The following is a 6,000-nucleotide window of genomic DNA, read 5'->3' as shown; positions in this document are numbered from 1 at the left end:
CCTGGGTGGGGCAAGAGGTACCTGGTTCTACTGGTATCTTCCTTCATTTTCCCTCATCCAGTTTGCTCCCAGCAGTGTCCTATTTCCTCAGTCACTTGAGTGACTGAGTTCTGGATGCTGTTATTGGCTTCCTGGGAGAACTGAAGAAGGGGCCCTTGAGGGATAAGATCAGATAAATGGGCTTAAACAAAAGGGGTACAAATCTATGCCAAACTAAAAGGCCTCTGGAAACAGACCTCAGGCAGTTGGGTGGGGGGCAGTTGGGTGGGCCTGTGCTGGCAGTTGACATTAGTGGGGGACACTCAGCATGGTGCAGTTCATGTGGCCTTTTGTCCTCCCTCCAGAGAAGCTCCTGTTAGGAGACGAGTCTGAGTCATATTTCAGGGCTGTTAAAAATATAGTAGTAGTTGTGGGCAGTGGTGCATGTCTATATCCCAGCTACTCTGGAGGTGGAGACTGGAGAATTGCAAGTTCAAAGCTATATGTTGCAGTAACTGAGAGCCACACTCTCTGAGGTTGGCTCAAAGATCCGTGTCTTAATTCACTTTGTGCTGCTATAACAGATATCTGAGCTGGATAATTCATAATGAATAGAAATTTGTTTCTCACAGTTCTGACATCTGGGAAGTCTAAGATCAAGTCATTGGCAGATTTGGTGTCTGGTGACGCTCTGTCTCTACCTCTAAGATAGCCCCTTGAACACTGCTCCTTCCTGAGGGGAGGAGAATTGTCCTCACATGGAAGAAAGCAGAAAGGCAAAAGAGCTGAACTCCTTTCATGGAGTCCTGCTCTAAGGGCACCTAATTCCATTCATGACAGCAGAGCCCTCATGACTTAATCTTCCCCCGAAAGCCACACTTTCCCAACAATGTTATGGAGGGGATTAAGTTTCTACATAATTTTTTTTAATTTTGTTTGTTTTTAATTTTTACAGACTGCATTTTGATTCATTGTACACAAATGGGGTACAACTTTTCCTTTCTATGGTTGTGCATGATGTAGATTCACACCATGGGTGTAATCATACATGTACATAGGGGAATGATGTCTGTCTCATTCCACCATCTTACATGAATTTTTGAGGAGACAACTTTGCAAAAAAAAATCAAACCAGAAGTCTAAGATATAAAGGGAAACTTCCTCCTCTGGTGCAAAGACTTCTGGGCACTCACAGAACAGGTGGTAGGCTGCTCTGAGGAAGCTGAGGAAGCAAGAGGTGACTTCAGAGACTTAGGGTGGTAGGAGGCTGACAGGGCCCTAGGTTCCCTGGTGGAGCTTGTAACCTAGGGTCTCATGGAGGTCTGGAGGAATGGGTCAGTTAGGGCTGCCACTCAAAGTATCACAAACTGAGTTGCTTAACAACAGAAATTTATTGTTTCAGAGCTCTGGAGGCTAGAAGTCCAAGATTAAGGAGTCAGCAAGGTTGGTTCCTTGGGAGGGAGAATCTGTTCATGCCCGTCTCCCCTAGCTTCTGATGGTGATTGTTGGTATCTTTTGCATTCCTTGGCTTGTGAAAGCATCATCTTGATCTCTGCCTTCATGTTCAGAGGGGGTTCTCCCTCTGGGTCTGTCTGGACTCCCAAGTTCCCCTCTTTCTGAGGACAGAAGACATAGTGGACAGGGCCCACCATAATGACCTCATCTTAATTCTATTCTCTCTGTAAAGACTCTGTCTCCAAATAAGTTCACTTTCTGAGGTGCTAGGGTTAGGATTAAACAAATGAACTTGGGAGGGACATAATTTATCCCCAAAACAGGGAGAATAATACAAAATAGGCACCTCACTCTGTTCTTTAGTTTTTTTAATCAAGTAATCTGCTTAATAACCTTGTGAGACAAGTACTCAATTTTTTCTAAATCCTTATTATAAATTTTTGAACAGGAGAACTGAAAGAATTTTACAATGAACACCACAAATTCTCACCACTTAGATTCTACCACTGACATTTTGTAACATTTACTTCATCTCCTAATCTATCCATCTAGTTATTCATCCCTCAACCCATTCATGAATTATCTTATTATCATGTATTTCATAGTATTTTATGAGTTTCAGAGTAAATTATAAAAATCAGTATGCTTCCCCCTAAATTGAACATGTAATAATTAACTAGATTTCAACATTTTAACAGATCTTTCTTCAAAGGTGAAATGTACACACAGTGAAATGCCCAAGTCTTAAGTGCATATTTATTGAGGTTTGAAGAATGCAAATAGCTATGCAACCCAAACCCCTGTCTGGAAAGTTCCCTCGTGCACTTTCTCAGTCAGTTCCTGCCCCCACTTGGCAGAGGCAACCACTGTTCTTATTTTTCTACCACAGGTTAATTTTGAGTGTTTAAGAAATTCATAAAAATTGAGTCATACAGAATACATGCATTTAAGACTTTTTCCACTGAACATACTGTCTACAAGATTCATCCATGTTGAAGGAATGCTATTGCATGTATCAGGACTTCAAGGTGAATAGCATAGTGTACCTCAGATTCAAGGGGACTAGTACCAGGACCCCTGCAGATACCAAAGTCTGTCAGGACTCAAGACTGTCATATAAAATCCTGCAGCAGTTGCATGTAACCTATGTACTTTAGACCATCTCTAGATTACTGGTAATACCTAAGGCAATGTAAATGCTACATAAGTAGTTTTTATATTGTATAGTTTCAGGAATAATGAAAAGGAAAAAAAAACTGTACTCATTCATTACAAATACCAATATTTTTTCCAAATATTTTGGGTCCATGATTGAATTCATGAGTGCAAAAACTGCATATTTATGGAGGGCCAACTGTGTCTCACTTTATGAACATACCACACTTCTCTTGAAGAGCTCTTGGGTTGTTTCCAGCATTTGGCTATTAAGACTAATAATGTATTTGTCTCTCTATTTTACTGATGAGGAAAGTCACGCTCATAAGTGATTTGTTGAAGGTCACATAGCTAGTGAAGGGCAGAACCAAAATTCAAATTCAGCCATATCTGCCTGAATGCTCCCTGTCCACCATGAGGCAAACAGCTTCCTCTGCCATGTGTTCTGCCAAGATACACTGTGCTGCCACAGGCCCAGAGGGACAGGGCCATGCAATCATGGACTGAAACCTCTGAAACCATGAGCCAAAATGAACCTTTCTTCTTTATGGTTGCTTTATCTCAAGTATTTTGTCACAGTGACAGAAAACTAACACAAGAGAGAACATTTTATAGTCCACATCTCAGCCTGTGGGTCTGGATGACCCTGGAAAGGAAATATTCATGTCTTCCCAAGCCTTCCTCTCTAGTTGGTGAGAAAAGAGGTGAGAAGAGGATCTTCCTGGGCAGACATGTACATGTCCTCACCCTACACCTGCCTTTGTAGGAGGGCAGGTATTCAGCCACGTTTCCATGTCCCTCTCTTGCACCCTTCACTTTGTGCTCCTGGATGCCCCATCCTTTTTGTGTTTTTCAGAGGAAGGGGGTCTAAGTCACATAGGCTCTGGAGATCTTAGATTTCTGGGTGTGGGCACCATAAGGAGATGTAGAAAGATCACCAAGGAGATGTAGAAAGATACCCCTTTTGCAGAGGGCCAATGATGTGAAATCTGAGCTGATCCCCAAACACTCGCTCACAAATGTCTTCATATTTGCAATGCATTCTTAGAAGCACAAAAGGCAATGCATTCTTAGAAGCTCATTCACTGATAGAGCACAAGTGGGCACCATGAATATAGGTGTGTTGGAAGCAGACTGGGCCTTGCCATCTGGCAACTTCTAGTCCAGGGGGAGAGGACATGTGACAGGTCAAGACCTTGGACAGGGGAGTAGAGCTTCCAGGGAAGAACACAGGAAGGATGCTTACTTAGTGATGCTTACATTGAAATTTAAAGATTAAACAGAATTATCCTGGCAATGGAGAAAATGGAGCAAGAGCATCCTAGTCAGAGGGACAACATGTGTAATACCCAGGGTCCCAAGGGCGGAGATTATTTGAAGACCCAAGAGACATGGAGTTTGGGCAGAGTGTGGAATGTGAGGGAGGAAGATGAGGGCAGATCTGTCTAGAAAGCCCTGCCGATGGAAGTAGATGGCGATATTCCTTCTGAGGGTGACAGAAGGTCCTGGGGAAGGAACTGAAGGACTGTTTCTGTAACTGGCTGGGAGGTTCCATTAAGTGAGGGGAAACAGCCACAGCTGGCTGGCATTCAGTTGATCTAGCAGCTTGGACTCCCAGCAGGACTGGCAGGCACCTGTCCAGCCTGGCTGGCTCCTGGTGCTGGCTTGCTCCCCTGGCCAGCCTGTCTGAGGAGCAGAGGCTGTTTGAATTGTTTCCTCATCCAAGGGCCTCTGAGCCCAGAGCCAGACCTGACCTCAGAGCCCGCAATGCAGAAACAAGTAGAACTCCAAGGGATTCTGACTTCACTGACATCTGATGGCTTTGAGGGGATTGCAGAAGCAGTGTCCCCATGACCCAGCATGACACAGTGTTCCCTCCCTGGAACACAATGTTCCTTTAGGCTTTTGATTGACTGAAGGCTGATGGGGACACTAGATCACGTTGACTGTGCTAGGGCCACTCCCTAGCCCTCCCTCTCCTCTACCCCACACCCACACCCCTGTTCATCCCAGAAGGTGAGCTTGGCTAAAGTGCTTGGAGGGCAAGTGACTCCGCTTCCATAAGTAGCAAATGATCCTTTCATTGGATATGCAGATGGAGTCATAAAGAGCGGAGTGCTGGGGCCAGGGGATCCCAGGGTTCAGCTCACTACTCCAGTAACTCTCAAATACCACTCAGTCACTATGCTCATATGCCGAAACATGATGTTTCTTGCTGGTATTTTTCTCTACATATATTCACTTAGAATTAAATACTCTGACTTTAAAGGAAATCATTTTATTATTCTATAATGAAAAAAATTTCACCTTCTACAATGGAAAGTAAAAATAAATGACTAATTTTTAAAATAAGGTCATTTGAATACCACCTAACATCATCCCATGTTCCACCAGAGGGTAGATGTACCCAGATTTGGATCCAAGAGCATTTGGCTGAAGCCTCTGGCATGGCCAGAAGGCAGGACCCCAGGTTCCCATCATGCAGCTGACCTAAAGATACAGGTGTCCAGAGCTGTGGGGCAGGGTGGGGGCCCTAAAGAGGAAGTGGTTGGGTTGCAGGTAGGGCTGCTCAGAAAAGGCCTCCTGGATACCGAGGACAGTGGAGGTGATGCAGGAGTTGAGGCAGGAGCCGGTGGGCCCAGTGCTAGCAAGGGGCTGGAGGGCATCTGGAGAGGTCAGTACAGCAGCTTGGGATGGAGCTGTGAGTCCTGGGGTCTTCCCTTTATCTCAGGGAATGAGAAGGTTCAGAAGGGTTCAGCTTTTGGAAGGATTATTTTGAGGAGAGATTGGGAATAGAGGGAGGAGGTCACCCTGGTACAGATCCAAATGACGGGCAAGAGGGGAGTGGACAGGCCCAAGGCCTGCACAGTGAGTAAGTGGCTGCAGAGGGACTCAACTGAGTTTTCTGACTCATACCCTGGCTCTAGGGTTATAAGAGGCCAGTCAGGGTAGCAGGATGGGGAAGGAAAGGCGGCAGGGAAGCCCTGATCCAGGCAGTGCCTGTGGAGCAATTGTAGTGTCACAAAGTTCACAAGGTTGACCTCATCCTCCCCACACAATGGCAGTCTTTGGTTCTTCCTCTGCGGCCATCGACACTATGGGCTGCTCCCATTCCTGCCAGGTGCCTGTCCCTCCCCACTTTCCCAGCCCATTGGTTTGATGCTCAGGGCTCAGCATGGGCTGTCTGCTCTTCTCCCTCTCCTCACACTCTCTGGGTCATCTTGTCTTCACCTGGCTGAGCTTTGCATGCTTGGGACAAAATCTAAGGGCTAAAATGGCTCCATGTCTGTGAGCAGCAAATAAACCATGCAGATGGAGATGATGCCAATCTTCATGTCCACCCCAGTCTCGCTGCTGTGTTTCAGACCCACCGCCGTGGGTCCACTTCCAAGTCCTACAGGTTCTTCACAC

Source organism: Sciurus carolinensis, chromosome 12 (assembly GCF_902686445.1).
Source record: "Sciurus carolinensis chromosome 12, mSciCar1.2, whole genome shotgun sequence".
Classification (NCBI taxonomy): domain Eukaryota; kingdom Metazoa; phylum Chordata; class Mammalia; order Rodentia; family Sciuridae; genus Sciurus; species Sciurus carolinensis.
This window is presented reverse-complemented; position numbering follows the sequence as displayed.